General features: G+C 43.1%; 1 protein-coding gene across 1 annotated transcript in view; it reads right to left on the bottom strand.

Moving 5' to 3' along the window:
- LOC135033530 (cell cycle control protein 50B-like) overlaps positions 1-3793 on the bottom strand; it is a 77208-nt gene extending 73415 nt beyond the window's left edge. The window contains exon 1 of the mRNA XM_063954189.1: positions 3640-3793. The gene's annotated coding sequence lies outside the window, so the exon portion shown is untranslated. The remainder of the gene's footprint in view (positions 1-3639) is intronic.
- Positions 3794-12122: the final 8329 nt, after the last annotated feature.

Genomic DNA, 12122 nt, shown 5'->3' with positions numbered 1-12122 from the left:
CTTCTGCATGACTTGTATATAGTTATGGCTTACATAAGGGTTATGTTGTAGTTTTATCGGTTGGACAGAGGCTATGTTGTTGTTCATACTGTTAACTGGGTAGTTTATCACAAGTTATACGGTGTGATAGGTGTGGCTGGAATTAATCTCGCACTTAGATTTACAAAAATCCTTCCTCGTACTGTCCATAGAGGGAGGAGCCAGTGCACACCCAGAATCCAAAGCTTTCTTAAAGTGCCCTATCTCCTGCGGAGCCCGTCTATTCCCCATGGTCCTTACGGAGTCCCAGCATCCTCTACGGACTACGAGAAATAGATTTACCGGTAAGTAAAATCCTATTATTACATTGATTTTGCCATCATTGTATGTCTAGGTATGTGCTGCTATTGGAGCTACGCTGATATGAGACATATCCTTTAACTCCTGTTTGGGTACTCAGAATTGAATAATTATACCTGTTATTTAGCTGGTCAATATCCGTGGTCAATATCCGCATTTTAATAATACAGAAAAGCAACAAATAATAATCATAAAGTATATGCATTGGGTTACAAGTATAGCGATTTGTACCACTGCTAACATAGGGGGTCATTCCGAGTTGATAACTCGCTAGCAGTTTTTAGCAGCCATGCAAACGCTAAGCCGCCGCCCTCTGGGAGTGTATTTTAGCTTAGCAGAAGAGCAAACGAAAGGATCGCAGAGCGGCTGGAAAAAAAAAAAAAAAAGTGCAGTGTCAGAGTAGCTCCAGACCTACTCCTAGCTTGCGAGCACTTCAGACTGTTCAGTTCCGGATTTGACGTCACAAACACGCCCTGCGTTCGGCTAGCCACACCTGCATTTTTCCTGGCATGCCTGCGTTTTTTTCCAAACACTCCCTGAAAACGGTCAGTGGACACCCAGAAAAGCCCCTTTCCTGTCAATCACTCTGCGGCTGGCATTGCGACTGAAAAGCGTCGCTAGACCTTGTGTAAAAATACATCGCCCGTTGTGAAAGTACGTCGCGCGTGCGTGCGCACTGCATGTGCAGAAGTGCCGCTTTTTCACTTAATCACTGCGCTGCATACATTTTTCACTAGCGATCAACTCGGAATGACCCCCATAGTTACTTGCACCTGTTAAATACTTTTTTGAAATAAGAGTTTCTGAAGCAAAGAATCCATTCTTAATTCAGTATGGTGCAACTTGTTAAGTGTTTGAATCCTTTTCATGTTATTCAGCGCCCTCCTACAAATACATCCTCTAGACAGGTCTCTTTACAGTGTTCCATATTTTGAAATGGAACGTGCGATATAAATAAGTGATGAGGTATACATCCCAACATCGGATGCCTGAAATGCAGGACGATGTGCCTAAAATGGGGTGTGGGCTGTGAAAAAGGGTCATAACTCTGCACGGGTGCTGCGATCGCATGCCTCCATTTTCATCACCAAGAGAGAGTGCCCAGTGCTGGCATGCTCCCAGTCCCTCTATCTCCAGTGAAAAGACTATTCACCACTGCTCCCATGGGTAGGACAGCAGGACAGTCCCAAAACAATAGGACAGTTGGGAGGTATGGATAAGGGGTACAGTATTGTGTGCAGGATTAGGCGATAAGGACATATTTTTGGGTGCAAGGTCAGGTTGGTAAGGGTACCATAGTGTGTGCAGGGTAAGGCAGGGGCAGAACTCCCAGTGACAACGGAGTCAGTTGCCACCGGGCTCCAGCCCCGAAGAGGTACTAGACTTTTCCATTGTCTCCTGACCGTGGACTTCCTGCTTAAATAGAACAGTCACCACAGAGCAGAGGGCCGATCAGCATCAGCGTTCCCCCTCTGACCCAGACCTGGTGCTCGCCTCAGTCGCCTGTGCTGGTATCAGGTGTCGCGGATGTCACGTGACATCCGACTGCGACCTTAGCAGTCTGCTGTACGGTGACTGAGGAGCCGGCCTGGAGAGAGCACGCAAAGAGGGTGACTCGCTGTCTGTAGATGAGAGTCGGGAAAGCAGCAGACCCAGCAGTGGGCACAGACAGCCCAAAATAAATGGTATGAACCAAAAAAAGCAGGGGGGGGGGGGGGGGAGAGGAGGTTGATGACATGGCTCACACAGGGGCCAAGGTAGTGGTGGTCAACACAGGGGCCCCTAATTATAATAAAAAGGGAGAGACGCGCTAAGCTGCCACAGCCTGGGGCTTAGACAGTATGATCATTGAGAGGCTAAGCTTTCATTTTCCTATCAGCGCTATTGTGTTTGTTATTTTTCCATGTGAAGCCAATGTGTTTTATTATTTTCACTGTGGTGGCCTATGCGCTGTGTTATTTTTCTATCAATGGCAGTGTGTGTGTGTGTGTGTGTGTGTGTGTGTGTGTGTGTGTGTGTGTGTGTGTGTGTGTGTGTGTGTGTGTGTGTTTTAACTACAATGGGGTCAGTATTATAGTGTAGGATACATAGGGGTCAGTTAGAGTAGGATATGAATGGGTCAATGTAGGGTACGTAGGGGTCAGTTAGTGTAGGGTATAAAAGGTCAGTGATGTAGTGGCGAGTATAGAAAGGGCAGTTAAACTAAAAAAAAAAATTTTTTGCAGGGAGTGCACAACATTTAGATTGCCTCTGGGTAACTGGGATGACGTTACGTCACTGGGGTAAGGGGAAGCGGGTACTCTTTACATGGGCCTGCTGGAGGGGCTAGGGTCCCACCACTGCCCTTCCACCTTTGCAGAAAGCCACACTTCGGGAAGGGAGAGAGAGGACTGACTGCTGCAGCAGTCAGTCCTCTCTCTCCCTGTGTAGGGAAGCCATCGCACCCACCCCGTTGGATCAGACACTGATGCCCCCCATGCAGTGCACGCTACTGCACTTAACATATCATTTTTAATATTATTTAAAGGAGGGGGTCTGGCCACACCCCCTCCCTGTACCAGGGCCCAGCATAGCGGTCAGTGCCCCTGGGTAAGGGTACAATAGGGTGTGCAGGGTTATGGGTGGTAAGGGCACATGTGTGACATATGTTGTGTTTCCTTTGCTGAGAGAGCAGTGGAGTGGGGACGGCACTTCCCCAGCTCAAAGCTGTCCTGCAATACTTACCCCATCACTTCAGCTGTGATGTTATTATTTTTACTGCACTTTTTGCCTGTTAACATTAATACACCATAACCAGATAAAACAAAAATTGGCAAGTACTTCACAGTGTACAATGTAAATATTATATTATAAAAAAAATATATACAATGCAAAACACTACTAAAGAATATATATTATACACGCACAAAGGTTAATAGATATAAAACCTGCATAATTCTAATAAAAGTAAAAAGTAACCATAAACACAAACATCACCAATATTAATTACACATTTAAGTAAAGATACTAAAATCTCAGTAGAGGACGACTTTAAATCATGTGCATTCATGTATAGCATGATTTATTTTCAATAGGAACATAGCCTGCAGTAGCCAGTTGGTGCTTGTAGAACAATGGCTGATCCTGGACATCACAAACATTGAGTCAGACAAAAAGTGCATTTAACTTTATATCAAAACCATTAAATATACAATGATCCAATACTGAGGAAACAGCACTAACACCTATCTATATACTTGGACTCCTGCCCATAAATGTACAAAAACAGAACATTTTGGGAAAATATGAGAACACACTTACCACAGAGACACACAGACAGACACAGGATGTTAGAGTGCTAGTTACTGTTAGGCCACTCCTATGTAGAGATGTAGATAAACCAGTTATCCCACTAGCAACATTCTCTAACCTCTGCTCACACGTATGTTCTGACACCTCTCTGTCATGAGCAACTCATTTAACTCCACCCAACAACACATGTAGTGAATTTCACATCGTCAGAATATTTCCTAATGATACATGTGTAAGCTGTTTTCTAGGAACTGGGAGCAAACAGACAATTGTCATTTGCTCACATACATTATCAGATTACTCCTACATACATCTGGGGGATACTTAATATTTGCATCTAACCCCTGTTTTCAGGAAATACAGTAGCTGCAAATATTGTTTGATAAATGGGCCCCATTATCTTTCGGTGTATGGCCAACTTGAGATTTTAAATGGGAGTGTCAAAACGGAAATCCAATTTGCATTGTTAAAATACAAATGTCCAGCATTTGTGAGCTACCTGCAAGAGAAGCCAGTAATTACCCTGCATACAAAAAAAAAAAAAAGTGTTTGCATTGATTGTATTGAAGAATGGTTTGTCAATGTACAAAGTTACTAGCTTTTTTTGGCTTTGCTCCCAATGCAGGATCAGCCCCATAATGACTGGTTTACTTGAGGGGTTACAGAAGTCAGGTGTGGATCATTGGGTCGACTCTCTAACTAGGACGACGGTCACTAGGTCAACCACTATTGGTCGTCATGCACTAGGTCGACACAGGAATAAGGTTGACATGGACTAAAGGTCGACATGAGTTTATTTAATTTTTTGTGTTGTTTTCTCCGTAAAATCAGCAGGAACCCCAAACAGTGCACCGCGTCCCTTCGAATGGCTCGCTTCACTCGCCATGCTTCGGGCAGGTTACTATTCCCAATTAAAGTTCACATGGACCGTAAAGTATGAAAAAGTTCCAGAAATGAAAAAAAAAAAAAGTGAAAAACTGATGTGGAACTTTGCCATGTCGACATTTTGTCAATGTTGACCTTTGAACCATGTCGATCTAATACATGTCGACCAATAGTGGTCGACTTATTGACTGTCGACCTACGTGTGGTCGACCTAACAACCGCATACCACAGAAGTCTGTCTTGGTCGGGCTGTTAGCCATTTACAACTAGTGATGTGCACCGGAAATTTTTCGGGTTTTGTGTTTTGGTTTTGGATTCGGTTCCGCGGCCGTGTTTTGGATTCGGACGCGTTTTGGCAAAACCTCCCTGAAATTTTTTTGTCGGATTCGGGTGTGTTTTGGATTCGGGTGTTTTTTTTACAAAAAAACCCTCAAAAACAGCTTAAATCATAGAATTTGGGGGTCATTTTGATACCATAGTATTATTAACCTCAATAACCATAATTTACACTCATTTTCAGTCTATTCTGAACACCTCACATCTCACAATATTATTTTTAGTCCTAAAATTTGCACCGAGGTCGCTGGATGGCTAAGCTAAGCGACACAAGTGGCCGACACAAACATCTGGCCCATCTAGGAGTGGCACTGCAGTGTCAGGCAGGATGGCACTTCAAAAAAATTGTCCCCAAACAGCACATGATGCAAAGAAAAAAAGAGGCGCACCAAGGTCGCTGTGTGACTAAGCTAAGCGACACAAGTGGCCGACACAAACACCTGGCCCATCTAGGAGTGGCACTGCAGTGTCAGGCAGGATGGCACTTCAAAAAAATTGTCCCCAAACAGCACATGATGCAAAGAAAAAAAGAGGCGCACCAAGGTCGCTGTGTGACTAAGCTAAGCGACACAAGTGGCCGACACAAACACCTGGCCCATCTAGGAGTGGCACTGCAGTGTCAGACAGGATGGCACTTCAAAAAAATAGTCCCCAAACAGCACATGATGCAAAGAAAAAAAGAGGCGCAATGAGGTAGACGTGTGACTAAGCTAAGCGACCCAAGTGTCCGACACAAACACCAGGCCCATCTAGGAGTGGCACTGCAGTTTTCTAGCGAGAGGATGAGTGCTTACATCCTCATGTGAATCTGAACCACTAGCCATGAACATAGGCCAGGGACTCAGCCGTTCCTTGCCACTCCGTGCCGTAAATGGCATATTGGCAAGTTTACGCTTCTCATCAGACGCTTTCAATTTTGATTTTTGGGTCATTTTACTGAACTTTTGTTTTTTGGATTTTACATGCTCTCTACTATGACACTGGACATCGGCCTTGGCAGACGACGTTGATGGCATTTCATCGTCTCGGCCATGACTAGTGGCAGCAGCTTCAGCACGAGGTGGAAGTGGATCTTGATCTTTCCCTATTTTAACCTCCACATTTTTGTTCTCCATTTTTTAATGTGTGGAATTATATGCCAGTATCAATAGCAATGGCCTACTACTATATATACTGCGCACAACTGAAATGCACCACAGGTATGGATGGATAGTATACTTGACGACACAAAAGTAGGTAGAGCAGTGGCCTTCCGTACCGTACTGCTATATATACTGGTGGTCACTGTCAGCAAACTGCAAAACTAAAATGCACCACAGGTATAGAATCTAGATGGATAGTATACTTGATGACACAGAGGTAGGTAGAGCAGTGGCCTTCCGTACCGTACTGCTATATATACTGGTGGTCACTGTCAGCAAACTGCAAAACTAAAATGCACCACAGGTATAGAATCTATATGGATAGTATACTTGACGACACAGAGGTAGGTAGAGCAGTGGCCTTTCCGTACCGTACTGCTATATATACTGGTGGTCACTGTCAGCAAACTGCAAAACTAAAATGCACCACAGGTATAGAATCTAGATGGATAGTATACTTGACGACACAGAGGTAGGTAGAGCAGTGGCCTTCCGTACCGTACTGCTATATATACTGGTGGTCACTGTCAGCAAACTGCAAAACTAAAATGCACCACAGGTATAGAATCTAGATGGATAGTATACTTGACGGCACAGAGGTAGGTAGAGCAGTGGCCTTCCGTACCGTACTGCTATATATACTGGTGGTCACTGTCAGCAAACTGCAAAACTAAAATGCACCACAGGTATAGAATCTAGATGGATAGTATACTTGATGACACAGAGGTAGGTAGAGCAGTGGCCTTCCGTACCGTACTGATATATATACTGGTGGTCACTGTCAGCAAACTGCAAAACTAAAATGCAACACAGGTATAGAATCTAGATGGATAGTATACTTGACGACACAGAGGTAGGTAGAGCAGTGGCCTTTCCATACCGTACTGCTATATATACTGGTGGTCACTGTCAGCAAACTGCAAAACTAAAATGCACCACAGGTATAGAATCTAGATGGATAGTATACTTGATGACACAGAGGTAAGTAGAGCAGTGGCCTTCCATACCGTACTGCTATATATACTGGTGGTCACTGTCAGCAAACTGCAAAACTAAAATGCACCACAGGTATAGAATCTAGATGGATAGTATACTTGACGACACAGAGGTAGGTAGAGCAGTGGTCTTCCGTACCGTACTGCTATATATACTGGTGGTCACTATCAGCAAACTGCAAAACTAAAATGCACCACAGGTATAGAATCTAGATGGATAGTATACTTGACGACACAGAGGTAGGTAGAGCAGTGGCCTTCCGTACCGTACTGCTATATATACTGGTGGTCACTGTCAGCAAACTGCAAAACTAAAATGCACCACAGGTATAGAATCTAGATGGATAGTATACTTGACGGCACAGAGGTAGGTAGAGCAGTGGCCTTCCGTACCGTACTGCTATATATACTGGTGGTCACTGTCAGCAAACTGCAAAACTAAAATGCACCACAGGTATAGAATCTAGATGGATAGTATACTTGACGACACAGAGGTAGGTAGAGCAGTGGCCTTCCGTACCGTACTGCTATATATACTGGTGGTCACTGTCAGCAAACTGCAAAAATAAAATGCAACACAGGTATAGAATCTAGATGGATAGTATACTTGACGACACAGAGGTAGGTAGAGCAGTGGCCTTCCGTACCGTACTGCTATATATACTGGTGGTCACTGTCAGCAAACTGCAAAACTAAAATGCACCACAGGTATAGAATCTAGATGGATAGTATACTTGACGACACAGAGGTAGGTAGAGCAGTGGCCTTTCCATACCGTACTGCTATATATACTGGTCGTCACTGTCAGCAAACTGCAAAACTAAAATGCACCACAGGTATAGAATCTAGATGGATAGTATACTTGATGACACAGAGGTAAGTAAAGCAGTGGCCTTCCGTACCGTACTGCTATATATACTGGTGGTCACTGTCAGCAAACTGCAAAACTAAAATGCACCACAGGTATAGAATCTAGATGGATAGTATACTTGACGACACAGAGGTAGGTAGAGCAGTGGTCTTCCGTACCGTACTGCTATATATACTGGTGGTCACTATCAGCAAACTGCAAAACTAAAATGCACCACAGGTATAGAATCTAGATGGATAGTATACTTGACGACACAGAGGTAGGTAGAGCAGTGGCCTTCCGTACCGTACTGCTATATATACTGGTGGTCACTGTCAGCAAACTGCAAAACTAACATGCACCACAGGTATAGAATCTAGATGGATAGTATACTTGACGACACAGAGGTAGGTAGAGCAGTGGCCTTCCGTACCGTACTGCTATATATACTGGTGGTCACTGTCAGCAAACTGCAAAACTAAAATGCACCACAGGTATAGAATCTAGATGGATAGTATACTTGACGACACAGAGGTAGGTAGAGCAGTGGCCTTCCGTACTGTACTGCTATATATACTGGTGGTCACTGTCAGCAAACTGCAAAACTAAAATGCACCACAGGTATAGAATCTAGAAGGATAGTATACTTGACGACACAGAGGTAGGTAGGGCAGTGGCCTTCCGTACCGTACTGCTATATATACTGGTGGTCACTGTCAGCAAAACTCTGCACTGTACTCCTCCTATATAATACTGCTGGTCCCCAGTCCCCACAATAAAACAGTGTGAGCACAGATATATGCAGCACACTGAGCACAGATATGGAGTGTTTTTCAGGCAGAGAACGGATAAAACTGGTGGTCACTGATCAGCAAAACTCTGCACTGTACTCCTCCTATATAATACTGCTGGTCCCCAGTCCCCACAATTAAGCAATAAGCACAAATATTTGCAGCAACATTAATAAACGGAGAGGACGCCAGCCACGTCCTCTCCCTAACATTTCCAATGCACGAGTGAAAATGGCGGCGACGCGCGGCTCCTTGTATAGAATCCGAATCTCGCGAGAATCCGACAGCGGGATGATGACGTTCGGGCGCGCTCGGGTTAACCGAGCCATACGGGAGAATCTGAGTATGCCTCGGACCCGTGTAAAATGGGTGAAGTTCGGGGGGGTTCGGTTTCCGAGGAACCGAACCCGCTCATCACTATTTACAACTATATAATTTCTATAATTGGAGTGGGCACAACTGTAAAACCAGGTTGCCAGCAGGGGTGTGGCGAGCGCAAAGAACCCCCTTGCGGGCTTGGTGGCTTTCTGCACTCGCCACAGGTTGTATTCCCAATCTATGGGTGTTGTGGACACCCATGAGTGGGAATAGTCCCTGTCAGTTGGTATGCCGACTATCAGACTTTTCACCGGGCAGGATTCCTGCATCGGTATAGTGACCGGTGAGATAACCGCATCCAGTAAAACATTATGGACATAGGAAAAGGTATAGTAGGGGGTGTCGCTGCTATGGTCTCTGGCCCGCCCCCAGCAACCACTTACGTTGGCAGCCACGCTGACTGATATCTTCGCCACTGTTTGGCTCCTAACGACGGAAGCCACTACGCAGGGTCTGACTCAGCAGTGCTAAGTAGTACTAAGGTAGATTTGTGGGAACAGCTGATTGTCAGATCAGCTATCTCTGCACCAAAGCAATGATCGCTCCAGCACCCGTTGCTTTTATTGCCAAATACTGTTTGTCCACTGAAAATTGTAGCTACTAGCACATGCTATAGGCATTGGTGCTGGTAAAATCACAATATTTTCAATAATAATAATATTACTTGTCATTTGTATTTTTACCATACTTGCCTACCTGACCCTCTCCATGAGGGAGAAAATGCTCTGTTCCTGGACTTTCCTGGTAATGTATGATTGCTATCACCTGTGGTGAGCTAGTTAATTGATAAGAAAGGTGTTTCACCACAGGTAATGGCAATCATACATTACCAGGAAAGTCCAGGAACAGAGCATTTTCTCCCTCATGGAGAGGGTCAGGTAGGCAAGTATGATTTTTACATACCTCCCAACATGACCCTCTCCAGGAGGGACAGAATGCTCTGCTCCTGGATGATCCTCTGAATTTATGGTTGCCCTCACCTGTGCTGAAACACCTTTCATATCCATTAAGCTGTTCAACACAGGTGCCGACAATCATATATTAAGACAAAAGTCCAGAAGCAGAACACTTTGTTCCTCCTGGAGAGGGTCATGTTGGGAGATATGTTTTTATAATATTAACGTGTAGTTTACATAGGTTTACTATGCTATCCCTTTAATCAAGGACACTCATGAATTACACAGGTTCTGCGGCTGGCTGATTTCAAGTATGCATTTCACCTAGTTTTAAACAGCCACAGAACCTGTGTAATCATGAGTTTTCCAGTTTAAAGGGATAGTGTGGTAAATATCCTAAATTAACATTACCCTATTACCAGCAATTATTAAATATTTATGTAAATTATATATATATATATATATATATATATATATATATATATATATATATATATGAAAAAAAGTGAAGTGCAATAGAGCGCCTACTGGTGTTTATCGAGAATCTGGATTTATAGAATTTTTATGTAGCCAGTTCACCATGTGAAAAGTGCAAAGTGTAAGTTTAAGACGGATTGACTTAGCTTCCTTGGGAACAGCTTCAGTCTGATGATGCTTTTTAGGACATGTAAAACAGAAATAAAACCAACATAGTGTGTACTGTTTGAATTATAAATAATGTTTAACGCTTTAGGGACCTTGCTAGTCCCAATATAGAAAAATAAGCTGGATAATAGGTACTGATTCCAGTACACAAGGGCTGGACAGATATTTATAAAACAAGAAATTTTAATATAACAAATCCTGAAGTAAATGTAGGTAGCACAGGTACAAAAATAAAATTGTATAAACAGCTTATCTGTCCACCATATATATTAGTGTCCGTGCTAGGCTGTTTTAGTAGGACATCGTGACCTGCCCGATTTTTAAAGGCAAAATGTGCCCTGCCCCTTTAGGCAGGGACGTGCGGTGAGCTAAATAGCTCAGGAGGCACCCCACCAAAAGATCCTTCTTCCCTTGTACATTTACTGTGGAGTGCCTTATTTATATTTATACTGTATATATATATATATATATATATATATATATATATATATATATATATATATATATAGGCAATAGAGAATACAAGCGCCCACGAGTGTGATAGCTAAGTAATAAAAGGAATTTTTAGGTGGGTGTTTTTATGGCCCAAAACACTTATCTGGTTAAAAGAACTTCCAACGAGTATCCACCATTTGAGATATCACATGTAAGAGAAAAAAACACAGCAAACATAGTGTGTACCGTTCTCAGACTTACTGCATGTCATTTGTAATAGAGGGCAAAATTAGGGAACAAGCTTATTCCCAATAATGTATATTTACTAGCCCAAACATTAAAAGGTTAAAAATACATAGGTTTAATATACAAAGACATACAATGGCTAAAAAACATGCGTACAAGATTTAAAACATAGAGAGCTTATCTGTCCATCAAAGGAGATCAGCAACAAACTGTCCCAAATATAAAGACATGCAATGGCTGAAAAACACACGTACAAGATTTAAAACATCAAAAGCTTATCTGTCCATCAAAGGAGATCAGCAGCAAACTGTCCCAACGCGTTTCATCCGTCAAAGTCTGGACTTCATCAAGAGGATATCCCCTGTAGTAGTGATGCTTACACACGTAACGCTCCCATTAATAGTGACGCTTACACATGTAACACTCCCTGTAGTAGTGACGCTTACACACGTAACACTCCTTATAGTAGTTACGCTTACACACGTAACGCCCCCTGTAGTAGTGATGCTTAAACGCATTACGTCCCCTGTAGTAGACGCTTACACATGTAATGCCCCCTGCACCAGTGATGCTTATGTGGCACCCCACCAAAAGATCCTTCTTCCCTTGTTCATTTACTGTGGAGTGCCTTATTTATATTTATACTGTATATATATATATATATATATATATATATATATACATACACATACATACATACATAGGCAATAGAGAATACAAGTGCCCATGGGAGTAATTCCAAGTTGATCGTAGCAGGATTTTTTTTAGCAGTTGGGCAAAACCATGTGCACTGCAGGGGAGGCAGATATAACATGTGCAGAGAGAGTTAGATTTGGGTGTGGTGTGTTCAATCTGCAATCTAAATTGCAGTGTAAAAATAAAGCAGCCAGTAT

The sequence above is a fragment of the Pseudophryne corroboree genome, chromosome 2, assembly GCF_028390025.1.
Source record: "Pseudophryne corroboree isolate aPseCor3 chromosome 2, aPseCor3.hap2, whole genome shotgun sequence".
Taxonomy (NCBI): Eukaryota; Metazoa; Chordata; class Amphibia; order Anura; family Myobatrachidae; genus Pseudophryne; species Pseudophryne corroboree.
This window is presented reverse-complemented; position numbering and strand designations above follow the sequence as displayed.